Below are 13,562 nucleotides of genomic sequence, written 5' to 3' on the forward strand. Positions count from 1 at the left end.
TTTCTTTCTTTCTTTCTTTCTTTCTTTCTTTCTTTCTTTCTTTCTTTCTTTCTTTCTTTCTTTCTTTCTTTCTTCTTTTTTTCAGTTTTCATTGTGCATATCTTTCACCTACCTGGTTAAATAATTCTTTTTTGATGCTTTCGTAAATGAAATTCTTTTCTTAATTTTGGGGGGGTTGTTTATCGTTACTCTATAAAAATACTACTGACTTTTGTGTGTTGACATAGTATCCTACTACTTTTTTGAATTCATTTATTTGTTATAACAATGTTTGTTAAATACTTAGGCTTTTCCAATTACTAGATTTTATCATGTGCAAACAGAGATAATTTTATCCTTTTCCATTTGGTGCCTTTTATTTTTCTTGCATAATTTCTCTGACTAGAACTTTCAGTACTATCATGAATAGAAGTGACAACATAAAGGCATGTTTGCCTTGCTCCTTATCTTAGAAAAAAGGCTTTCAGTCTTTCACCATCGAGAATAGTGTTCACTGTCAGTTTTTCACAAATGGCTTTTTTTACATTGAGATAGTTTTCTTCTATTCCCAGTTTGTTGGGTATTTAACACTCATGAACAGGTGTTACATTTTGTCAAATGCTTTTTCCACATCAGTTGAGATGATCATGGTTTTTGTTTTCTTCAGTGTAATAACGTGGTGTATTACATTAGTTAATTTTCCCATATTGCATCTTCCTTCCATTTCAGAAACAAACCCCACTTGGTTACAGTGTGTAATTCTATATGCTGCTGAATTTGGTTTTCTAATATTTTGTTGAGAATTCTGCATTGATCTTCACAAGGGATATTGGTCTATAGTTTTCTTTGCTTGTCTTCCTTCCTTCCTTCCTTCCTTCCTTTCTGACAGAGTTTTGCTCTGTTGCTAGGCTGGAGTGCAGTGACGTGATCTCGGTGCAACCTCTGCCTCCCAGGTTCAAGAGATTCCCCTGCCTCAGGCTCCCAAGTAGCTAGGATTACAGGCACGCACCACCAAGCCCAGTTACTTTTTTGTATTTTAGTAGAGACGGGGTTTCACCGTGTTGGCCAAGACTGTCTCAATCTCCTGACCTTGTGATCCACCTGCCTCAGCCTTAAGGCATGAACCACCATGCCTGGCCTCTTTGCTTATATTTTCTTTGGCTTTGGTATCTGAGTACTGGACACAGCATAAGTTAGGAAGTGTTCTCTTTTTCATTTTTTTTTTTTTTTTGGAAAAGTTTAAGAAGGTTTGGTGTTATGTTTTTCTTTAAATATTTGGTAGAATTCATCAGGGAAGCCATCAAATCCTGGGCTTTTCTTTGTTGAGAGATTTTTGAGTACTGATTCAATCTCTTCACCAGTGTAAATCTTTACAGATTTTATATTTCTTCACGATTTCATCTTGATAGGTTTTATGTTGCTGGAAATTTGTTCATTTCATCTAGGTTATTCAATCTGCTGGTATACTTGTTTATAGTTCTCTCTTTTATTTATGTAGAATTTTTTGTAGAATTTATGTAGAATTTATGTAGAATTATGTAGTCCTTTTATTTATGTAGAATTGATAACAATGCATGTCCCACTTTCATTTCTGATTTTGGTTTAATAATTTGAGTCTTCTTTTTTTTTGATTAGTTCATCTGAACCAAAGTTTTGCCATTTTTTACATCTTTTCAAAGAAGAAAACTTTGTTTTATTGATTTTTTTATACTGTTTATTCTCTATTTCATTCATCTGTACTCTAGTCTATGTTATTTTCTTTCTTCTACTTGCTTTGGGTTTAGTTTATTCTTTTTATAGTTCCTTAAGATGTAAAGTTAGGTTGTTGACTTGAGAGCTCTCTTGTTTTTTAATGTAAGCATTTATAGCTATAGATTATCCCTTCCACTGTGTTCCATATATTTTGGTGTATTTTCTTTTCATGCCTCTCTAAGGACACTGCACCAAAACAACAGAGTTGAGTTATTGTGTCAAGGACATTCTTGCTCTCAAAGCCAAAAGTAGTTATTTATGAACATTAACAGAAAGTTTGCCAACACTTCCCCTAGAAGATTTCCATTTTATGAAATGTATCAGGCAGTTACGTTGTTCCTAATCCTTAATATCACTTGTGTTTGCTATTGGAGGCATGCTAAGTTAAGTAAACATTTAAGAACCTGATAATACATGAGTGCAACAATAAAAACTTATTATTTCAACAAAATAAGTAGTGATTTAGAAAAATACAACATAAGCAATTACCTAAAATATTGATATTAAATTAGGTATAAAATCATGTTAAAAAGCTAGGATTTTAAGATTCCTTTACAACTTTCTCCTATTTTCACTCCATACCATAGATAGAAGCTGAAAATTGTAAACAATACATTATGTATATAATTTGTTGGCATACACAAGAATAATGTGGAATTAAATTAATAGAACTATAGTCAATGAACAAGCTTTGGCCTGTGATTATCGATTGCCTGGGTCAGTGTTTATGTTTAACATCAAAATATCGTTGGTTTAGGCATTAGGGGAAGTTTATTGAGCACTAATAAGATAATAAAATTATCCACAGAATTAACTGTGCTCAAGAATAAAATTTGAAGGTGATTAATCTGCATTTAATGTTAAAATATGATGAAATGAGAGGTTCTTCCCTTCCTAAATAATAAAATAAAAATCAGAGCAGAATAAAAAAGTTATAAATTATAAATCATAGTAGCCACTGGAAGCAATGCTGAACTCACAACTTATAGATTTGTTTTTTTCTTTTTTTGTCTTGATATTGTTTTCAGAAAAATCACTAAATCTTAAGGCTTCTAAAACTTTTTATTGTTCATCTTTACCAATTTTCTGTCCTCACAAAAACAAGGATGAATTGAATCTAGATTATTGAAAGATAATTGTATCCATCTTGTTTTCACATTGCTATAAGGAACTGCCTGAGACTGGAAAGGAAAGAGGTTTAATTGACTTGTAGTTCAGCATGGCTGGGGAGGCCTCAGGAAACTGACAATCATGGTGGAAGGGGAAGGGGAAGCAGGCACCTGCTTCACAAGGCAGCAGGAAGGAGAAGTGCCCAGCCAACGGGGAAGAGCCCCTTATAAAACCATCAGATTTTGTGAGAAGTCACTCACTATCATGAGAATGTCATGGGAGAAACCACCCCCGTGATCTAATTACCTCGACCCTGGCTGTCCTTTGACATGTGGGGATTATGGGAATTATCATTCAAAGTGACCTTTGGGTGGGTACACAAAGCCTAACCATATCAATAGTCATAGACTTACACATTGTGTAAAACACTTGAAGAAAAAGTAATTTCAGTAAAAAGTTATTTCTAATTAGCACTTTCCTGTGTTTTTTTTTCTTTTACCCGTGAAGAACTAAAAAAAAGTTATTTACTTATCATAAAATATAGCTGTTAATTTAACTAGTTTAAGAATCCCTGGAAATGTTGAAAAAGATGCTGTAAGTATGAATGTCTGAGGTATATAATTTTTAAATTAGAAGAAAATTCTTACAGACATATTAAAAAGTCATCAAGATACAACACTTCGTTTACTTTTGTTACATTAGTGGAGAATGAAATTCAAATAAATTTGTTAAATCTTATAGAAAACTTGGGCTGAGGTTGAAAACTACAGAAAATCCTGCATTACAAAGAGATAATCAAGAATGTAGTGTTACTAATCTCACATAAACTGGAAGTTCCATTTACAGAAATGTGGCACACAATAATGTATTGGTGGTAATACTTTTTTTCTAAAATTAAGAATGAAGTTGGAATCACGTAGTTTGTGATAGAAACAAATCAAAGTATGGAAAGTAATTAGAAGAAGAGGAAGTAAAAAGAGGATGAGGAGAGACCAAATAAGGTAAAAGATTTATAAATTAGGAGCTGAAGACAGTCCAGATATCACTTTATTTTAAATTGAACAAGAACACAAAGCAAGTCAATAATATTCATTTTATAAATGGAGATATTATGTTGGAAAAACTGAATTTAATTCATAAGCAGCTGTACTGAAATCTTAATATATAGAAACAATAGTCAAAATCACCACTTTAAGGTAAGTATGTAAAATATAACTTTAAATCAATTAATTAGTTACTAGTATCATTTAAGAATTTGAAAAGTAGGCCGGGCGTGGTGGCTCATGCCTGTAATCCCAGCACTTTGGGAGGCCGAGGCGGGCGGATCACGAGGTCAGGAGATGGAGACCATCCTGGCTAACACAGCGAAACCCCATTTCTACTTAAAATACAAAAACATTAGCCGAGCGTGGTGGCGGCGCCTGTAGTCCCAGCTACTCGGGAGGCTGTGGCAGGAGAATGGCGGGAACCCGGGAGGCGGAGCTTGCAATGAGCGGAGCTCCTGTCACTGCACTCCAGCCTGGGTGACAGAGCGAGACTCCATATCAAAAAAAAAAAAAAAAAGAATTTGAAAACTATTTTCAGTAAAATGCAGGGAATACTAACTATAAAATGATAGAACCTTAGACTGAGTAGGGACTTTGTAAGTCACCTAACTCAATCTACCATATAGTAGTGTCAATACAATCCCATTTAAGTGCTGGCTCATGAGACTGCGTCATACTTTACTAAGGACTTTCGAGAGGGGAAAGAACCACTGGGACTCGCCCCAGCCCAAAGGATTGAAGGAGAACAAGAAGTCAGATTCTGGGAATGCAAATATTAATATCAAATACAAAGACAGGGACCATTCTGAATGGGAGCTGGAGCCAGGAGTGAGAAACCCAGAATACTTGGAAGAGAAAAGGAAGACTCTCTTGCATTGGATCAAAGAGACTTTGTGACGTTGGTTCACATTTGTTACTCAGTGGGCACATGGGCATCTGGATAGTCTGGGCTGGCTTAAGGAATCTCAAATCAGAGTGGACGAATGTAGTGGTTTCCTTCATGACATCTCTAAAAATCATGCAGCCTCTGCTTTGACACTTCAGTAACAAAATCACAACGTTTACTCCTTCGTTAAGAAGCTGTTTGTTACACTGATCCCAAATTCTCATTTTGACACTCCTTTTACCTGTGAATAACTAAAAAAAAAAAAAGTTATTTATTTACCTTAAAATATAGCTGTTGATTCGGCTAGATTAGGAAGCCCTGGAAACATTGACAAAGATGATTTAAGTACAAATGTCTATCAGATAGACCTGAAATCTGTACTTATATTTTACCCTTTGTATAAATACTGTTTGCCTATACTTCAGTTTCTCTATATATTATAAAGAAATGAAAATCATAGAGTTGTACCTTATCAGATGAAGTAGAATTATTACTTATATTAAATTATAGCAGATATTATTAGAAGTCAGTCAACAAAACTGTGTCAGATTAAGCTAAAAGTTCATAATCTTTTTTTTTTTTTTTTTGAGCTGGAGTCTCGCTGTGTTACCCAGGCTGGAGTTCAGTGGTGTGATCTCAGCTCACTGAAACCTCTGCCTCCCAGGTTCAAGCAATTCTCCTGCCTCAGTGTCCTGAGTAGCTGGGATTACAGGCGCCCACCACCATGGCCGGCAATTTTTTGCATTTTTAGTAGAGATGAGTTTTCACCATGTCTCGAACTCCTCATCTCAAGTGATCTGCCTGCCTTGGCCTCCTAATGTGCCATAATCATTTTTTGCATTAGGCAGTATTCACACACTGCCACTACTCAGAAAGCTAACTTTCTCTCATCCTGTATATATGCCGTTGAACATTCGGGCATATTGATTTCGCTTGAGTCAATATGTAAAAAGCCCTTAGGAATATTAGTTTGTCAAATCCTATTAAAATTCAGAATTTTGATGTGGGTATCAAGAAAGTTAATATGATGAAAATAATTGAGGACATTTTGTCTGGATAAATAGGAAAATTTGTCTTCAAATATTGAAAGATGAGTCAGATGAAGAGGAATTAGATGTTAAATTTTCCTTAGCATCAGAGGATAAACATGATAGTAATATATCTGGGTTTAATAACATATCATGTTCTCTTACCCTCTTTGTACATTTGAACAGCACATGTCCTCTCTGAACTTTATTTTTCTGGTTTGCAAAACAGAAACTAAAAAAGATTCATGCCTCAAAGCATTGATGAAATAATGTACTTGAAATTCTTTAACATAATGTAAGTGTGCTTACTTGGGCGTCACATGGCTTCTCTAAGCGTGCCTTTCTCATCTGCCATATATTTGTTCCTTCATTCATGCATCTATCTAGCACCTTTCACCTCACTGAACAATGCTCCCTGTCTCCTTAAATCACAGAGACCACCGTTTACTCCTGTGTTTTCTTCCTTCATGGAGTAGCCTGGGACAATGGCAGAAATCATAGCTCCTGCTATGATTTTTTTCTTGGGTTACTAGTTTCCAAGGGACAAGAGTAATTCTGACAACTTTTAATCCTTCATGGGCAAAAGTGGAAGTCTCTGGTATTTTTTTTTTTTTTTTTTTGAGACGGAGTCTCGCTCTATCGCTGGGGCTGGAGTGCAGTGGCCGGATCTCAGCTCACTGCAAGCTCCGCCTCCCGGGTTCCCGCCATTCTCCTGCCTCAGCCTCCCGAGTAGCTGGGACTACAGGTGCCGCCACCTCGCCCGGCTAGATTTTTGTATTTTTTTAGTAGAGACGGGGTTTCATCGTGTTAGCCAGGATGGTCTTGATCTCCTGACCTCGTGATCCGCCCGTCTCGGCCTCCCAAAGTGCTGGGATTACAGGCTTGAGCCACCGCGCCCGGTCGGTATTCTTTATTGATGTATATATGTGTAAATGTATGATTAATGTATTTATTAATAATTCCTTACCAAACGTGGCAGTGTGCTGGCATATTTGATTGAATGTGAATAAGATACAATTTTTTTTTCCAAAAATCTTAACATCCCAGGAAGAGAAAACCAAAACAGGCAAATACAGTAATAAGTATAATATGATGCATTATATACCAACTGGCCTATGTCACATGTAAAATTATTTGCAAAAGGAGTGCCACAGTGTCACTTGAGTGAAGATCTTGGAGAAGCCTTCAGAAGGAGGTGATATATTTGATACAGATCTTGACACACAAAAAGCATTTTAACTGATGGAGAAGAAATGGAAACTTTTCCATTAAGCCTTCCCCAATCCCTTCAGTCAGAATTTGCTACTCACTGTGCTGTATTTTGTTTTCAGATTTATTGTATCAATTATCCGTGATGACTTCATAGTGTAACTGTGTAGATAGATCACTTTATCACCTCTATAATAGCAGCCTCCTTCAAAGCAGGAGCTAGAGTGGAAGTGATTCATCTTCACTCTCCTTCAAATCTGAGTGTAAAGTTCTCTTAATCTAGTAATGCATCTTCTGCCTTTTTGCCAAATGCAACAAATCTGAGAAAATAATATTTAAGAAATGAGACAGAAACTGGGTGTTAAATTGAATTGGGGAGAAATGATTAGGGAAGGATTAATAGCATAACATGTCACTAAATTGCAGGTCAAATCTCATTATAATATGCTTGAAGGGAATTGGCCAAATTTTCTGTATTGTATTTTGTTATATTAAGAACTACTTGAAATAAGTAGATCAATGATAGATTTTTGGTATTTTTTTCCTAACCCAGGATGTTTAATGTTGTAGTATTTGTTTGAACTGATTTGATCTGCACAAAACTTGGTAATTTATGTGAGATGTTTTCTAGAAAAACAGACATATGCTTGTAATGACATGAGAAGGTTGGAAAATGAGGTAGGAGTTCCCTCTAGCATCCTTGAGGGAATTTGGAGGAAGAGTTATCAGGAAAAAGATACACACAACTATAGCCTTCCATTTGTCTAAACTTTGAAGTTCAGGAAAAATGTAACATAAATAAATTAAAAATGGGGGAATTACAGATTCAAGTCCTAATAGAGCAGGAAAATCATGTGTTAGGCTTAAAATTGTAACTCACCAAACATTACAATCAGTAAATATTTAGAAATTAGTGCATTTTATCTAATAAAATGATACATACAGTTTTGAACAATAATCAATAATGTGATTAATATAGGGGTATTATAACTTTGTTTTAGTGAGAGAAGAGGTAGTAGGTTGAATAATGGCTACATTAAAATACCAAGTCTTAATTTCTGGAAAGTGTAAAAATTCCCCATTTTTAATTTTTATATTACATTTTTAAACATTTTACATTTATAAACATTTTTATACATTTTACTTTTATAAAACTCCCATTCTGAGTTTTATAAATTGAAGATAATGTGAACAATTACAATCAAAATATTAAGATTAAATTTTAAACAACACTATGTAACATAAACATCAGTAATATTATAGGCCTTTATTACAAAACTTTTGTTATAGAGAGTCATTTATTGTATCATGAGTATGTGGTTATCAGTATGGGATTGGATGAACTGAAGTTTAGATTGGGGAAGCTAAAATGGCCTATAGATCTGATATGAAACTCTCCAATGAGAAGCCTACCTTGTCCTTTTTAGGGCATATTCTTGAAAAGTTATGTATATGTTTAATATTATCAATCAAATCATGTTTCAATTGTCTCATGGTTAAATCTGGGATAAAATGTCAAATATATTGACTATTTAATTTTCACTATATTGTCATTTGAAATTTTATATAAAAATTTTAGGCATAATTAGGAAGATAGATATTTTCATACTTTTGATCTAAGTTTATGAGAATGTTAGTCTATCAAAATGGTACCATTTTAACTAGCAGTTCAATAAACACCTGTAAGTTATGAAGTGGCTATCAATGAATTTGTTTTCTATGAAATAGTTTATTAGAAATCACCTTTGTTCCATAGTCCAGGATTAGTTTGAGATATCCAGCTGTGCATTGTTTAAAGGGTTCAAAACGGACCTGAAGTCCTAGGGCTGATAATGCACAGGCTGGTCTTCATAGAGTGGAGATGGTTGGTATGAAGAATAATGGTGCTTCTACTGTGTTAACTCGGTATACTTTGCGTGGAATAGGTTGTTTTAATCATTTAACTGATACAAGTGTTTGTTTTATTATTATTTTTCCCTTTTTCAACTTTTATTTTAGGTTCAGGGTGTACGTGTGCAGATTTGTTACATGGGTAAATTGCAGGTAGCTGGGGTTTGGTGTACAAATGATTTTGTCACCCAGGTAGTAAGCATAGTACTTGATAGGCAGTTTTTAGACTCTCACACTCCTCCCAGCCTCCATGCCCAACTAGCCCCTGGGGTCTGTTGTTCCCCTCTTTGTGTCTATGTGTGCTCAATGTTTAGTTACCACTTCTAAGTGAGAACATACAATATTTGTTTTCTGTTTGGCATAAATTTGCTTAGGATAATGGCCTTCAGTTGCATCCACATTGCTGCAGAAACCATGATTTCATTCTTTTTTATGATTATGTACTATTATATGGTGTATATGCCCCACATTTTTTTTATCCAGTCCACCAGTGACGGACATCTAGTTTGATTTCATGTCTTGGCTCTTGTGAATAGTGCTGTGATGAATATATGAGTGTGTGTATATTTTTGGTAGAACAGTGTATATTTCTTTGGGTAAATACGCAGTAATGGGATTGCTGGGTCAAATGGTAGTTCTATGTTAAGTTCTTTGAGAAATCCCCAAGTTGCTTTCTACAGTGGCTGAACTAATTTACACTCCCTCCAGCAGTGCCTAAGAGTTCCCTTTTTTACACAACCTCACCAGCATCTGTTTGCTTTTGTTGTTTGTTTTTGTTTTGACCCTTTGATAATAGTCATTCTGACTTATGTGAGAGGACATCTCATTGTGGTTTTGATTTGCATTTCCCTAATGATTCGTGATGTTGAGCATTTTTAAATTTGGTTTATTGGCTGTGTGTATGTCTTCTTTGTAGAAGTGTCTATTCATGTCCTTTGCTCATTTTTTTCAGAGGTTGTCTGATTTTGCTTGTTAAGTTTCTTATATATTCTGAATGTTATACCTTTGTTGGATGCAAAGTTTGCAAATATTTTCTCTCATTCTGTAAGTTTTCTGTTTATTCTTTGATAGTTTCTTTTGCTGTGCAGAGGCTCGTTAGTTTAATTATGTCCCATCTGTCTATTTTTGTTTTAGTTGCCATTGCTTTTGGAGACTTCATCATGAAATCTTTGCTAAGGCCTATGTCCAGAATAATATTTCTTAGGTTTTCTTCTAGGGTTTCTATAATTTTACATTTTCATTTAAGTCTTTAATCCATCTCGAGCTGATTTTTGTATCAGAGGGAGTCTGGTTTCAATCTGCTGCGTATGGCTCATCAGTGATCCCAGCACCATTTGTTGAACAGGGAATCCTTTCCCCATTGCTTGTTATCGTTGACTTTGTCAGAGATCAGATGGTTGTAGATGTGTAGCTATATTTCTGGGTTCTTTAACCTGTTTCATTGGTCTGTGTGTCTGTTTTTGTATCAGTACCATGCATTTTGGTTACTGTAGGCTTAGAGTGCAGTTTGAATTTCGGTAGTGTGATGCTTCAGGCATTGTTCTCTTTGCTTAGGATTTCTTTGGCTATTTGGGCTCTTAGTTGGTTCCATATAAATTTTAGAATAGTTTTTTCTAATTCTGTGAAAAATGTCATTGGTAGTTTGATAGGAATAGTATTAAATCTATAAATTGCTCTGGGCAGTATGGCTATTTTAACAATATTGATTCTCCCTCAAGAGTATAGAAAGTTTTCCATTTGCTTGTGTCATCTCTTATTTCTTTCAGCAGTGTTTTGTAATTCTCACTGTAGAAATTTCTTACCTCTCTGCTTAGCTATATTCCTAAGTATTTTATTCTTTTTGTGGCTGTTGTGAGTGGGATTGCGTTCTAGATTTTGTTCTCAGCTTGGATGTTATTAATGTATAGAAATGCTACTAATTTGTATACATTGATTTTTGTACCCTGAAACTTTACTGAAATTGTTTATCAGTTCTAAGAGCCTTTTGGCAGAGACTCCAGGGTTTTCTAGCTATAGGATCATAATGTCTGTAAAGAGAGGTAGTTTAACCTCCTCTCTTTCTATTTAGATGTCTTTTTTAAATGTATCTTGCCAGGTTGCTGTAGCTAGTGAGAGGTGAAGCCAGCTGGGCTTCTGGGTCGGGTGGGGACTTGGAGAGCTTTTCTAACTAGAAGATTGTAAACACACCAATCAGTGCTCTGTGTCTAGCTAAAGGATTGTAAATGCACCAATCAGCACTCTGTAAAAAATGCACCAAGCAGTACTCTGTAAAATGGACCAATCAGCACTCTGTAAAATGGACCAATCAGCAGGAGGTGGGTGGGGATAAATAAGGGAATAAAAGCTGGCCACCCCAGTCAGCAGTGGCAACCCGCTCAGGTTCCCTTCCAGGCTGTGGAAGCTTTGTTCTTTTGCTCTTCACAATAACTCTTGCTGCTGCTCACTCTTTGGGTCCTCACTACCTTTATAAGCTGTAGCACTCACTGCGAGGGTCTGTGGCTTCATTCCTGAAGTCAGTAAGACCACGAACCCACCAGGAGGAACAAACGGCTCCAGACAGGCCACCTTTAAGAGCTGTAACACTCCCTGCTAAGATCTGCAACTTTGCTCCTAAAGTCAGCGAGACCATGAACCCACCAGGAGGAACAAACAACTCCGGACGTGCCACCTTTAAGAACTGTAACACTCACTGTGAAGGTCTGCGGCTTCACTCTTGAAGCCTGCAAGATACAATCCCACCGGTAGGAAGAAACTCTGGACACATCTGAACATCTGAAGGAATAAACTCAAGACACACCTTCTTTAAGAACTGTAATACTCACCAACTCAGGACACACCATCTTTAAGAACTGTAATACTCACTGCAAGGGTCTGTGGCTTCATTCTTGAGGTCAGCAAGACCAAGAACCCACAGGAGGAAACGAATTCCAGACACACTAGGACTTCCAGAACTATGTTGAATAGAAGTGGTGAGAGTGGGCATCCTTGTCTTGTTCCAGTTAGCTTTTTAAGTAACTACAGTTGATCCTTGAACAACGTGGTTTTGAACTGCATGGGTCCAACTATATGTGGATGTTTTTCAATAAAAGTTACAACAAATATGCCTGCCTCTCCTGCCTCCCCTTCCATCTCCTCCACGTCTTCTGCCTCTGCTACCCATGAGATAGCAAGACGAATCCCTCTTCTTCTTCCTCCTCCTCAGCCTACACAATGTGAAGACAGTAAGAATGATGACCTTTATGATGATCAACTTCCAAATAGTAAATGCATTTTCTTTCTTACAATTTTCTTAATGACATTATCTTTTCTCTTGCTTACTTTATTGTATGTAAAGAAATATAGTATATAATAGATAACCAGGATCCTTTTTTAAAAGAATAATTAGGCCGGGCACAGTGACTTATGCCTGTAATCCCAACATTTAGGGAGGTTGAGGTGGGTGGATCATGAGGTCAGGAGTTTGAGACCAGCCTGGCCAACATGGTGAAACTGTCTCTACTAAAAATACAAAAATTAGCCGGGCTTGGTGGCGGGCTCCTGTAATCCCAACTACTCGGGAGGCTGACGCAGGAGAATCGCTTGAACCTGGGAGGCAGAGGTTGCAGTGAGCTGAGATTGCACCATTGCATTCCAGCCTCGGCAACAGAACAAGACTCCATCTTAAAAAAATAATAATTAAATACAAGAATATACATATAATACATATGTAAGATGTTAATGAACTCTTTACATTATTGGTAAGGCTTCTGGCAAACAGGAAGATACTAATAGTCAAGTTTGGGGGGAGTCAAAAGTTTTATGTGGATCTTCAACTGTGCAAAGGTTCAGCCTTTAACCCCCATGTTGTTCAAGGGTCAACTGTAATTAAAATTTTCTTATGTGAGATTTGATATAGTAGAGTATTTGTTTTTTACACTGAATGTGTATTAGTGTGCTAGAGCTGCTATAACAAATGCCACAGACTGGATGGCTTTAACAACAACCAAAAAATATTCTCTCAAAATTTTGTATGCTAGAAGGCCAAGATAAAGATGTCATAAAAATTTAGTTTCTTCTGAGGCCTTCTTCTTTGGCACATAGATGGCCAGCTTCCTAGTGTCTTCACATCACATTCCCAGTGTGTGTGTCTGTGTCCTAATCTCCGTACAAGAACACAAGTCAACTTGGTTTAGAGTTCAGTGTAATGACCTCTTTTAACCTTGATTTTATCATTAAAGTCCTTTTCCCCAAGTATTACCACATGCTGAGGAGGATTAGAACTTCAGTGTGTAAATTTTGGGCAAACACAATTAAACCACGTGGATAGTTACCTTTGGATAAGAAACATTTGTATTTATGTACTGTAAGAGTACACACATCTACTATACAAATGTAGTAATTCATGTAAAAAGGATACTGGTTATCTATGGTTCTATCACATGGAAAAACACACTGGAAAGATAGTAGAATTTATTGTGTGTTTTCCCTCCCTTTATTGTATAGGTTATGGAAATGCCCAGTTTTATAAAAGACAACAATATTCTTCAGTGATGTGTTCTATAAAGAATACTTAAATCTTCATTCACCACAACACATGAACCAGTATCTCTTCAGATCAAATTATCCTCAGAATTCATGGTCTATTCTATAATCAATGGTAGTTTCAATTGTGCTTCTCCCAGA

This window comes from Colobus angolensis, unplaced genomic scaffold (genome assembly GCF_000951035.1).
Source record: "Colobus angolensis palliatus isolate OR3802 unplaced genomic scaffold, Cang.pa_1.0 Scaffold40, whole genome shotgun sequence".
Lineage (NCBI taxonomy): Eukaryota > Metazoa > Chordata > Mammalia > Primates > Cercopithecidae > Colobus > Colobus angolensis.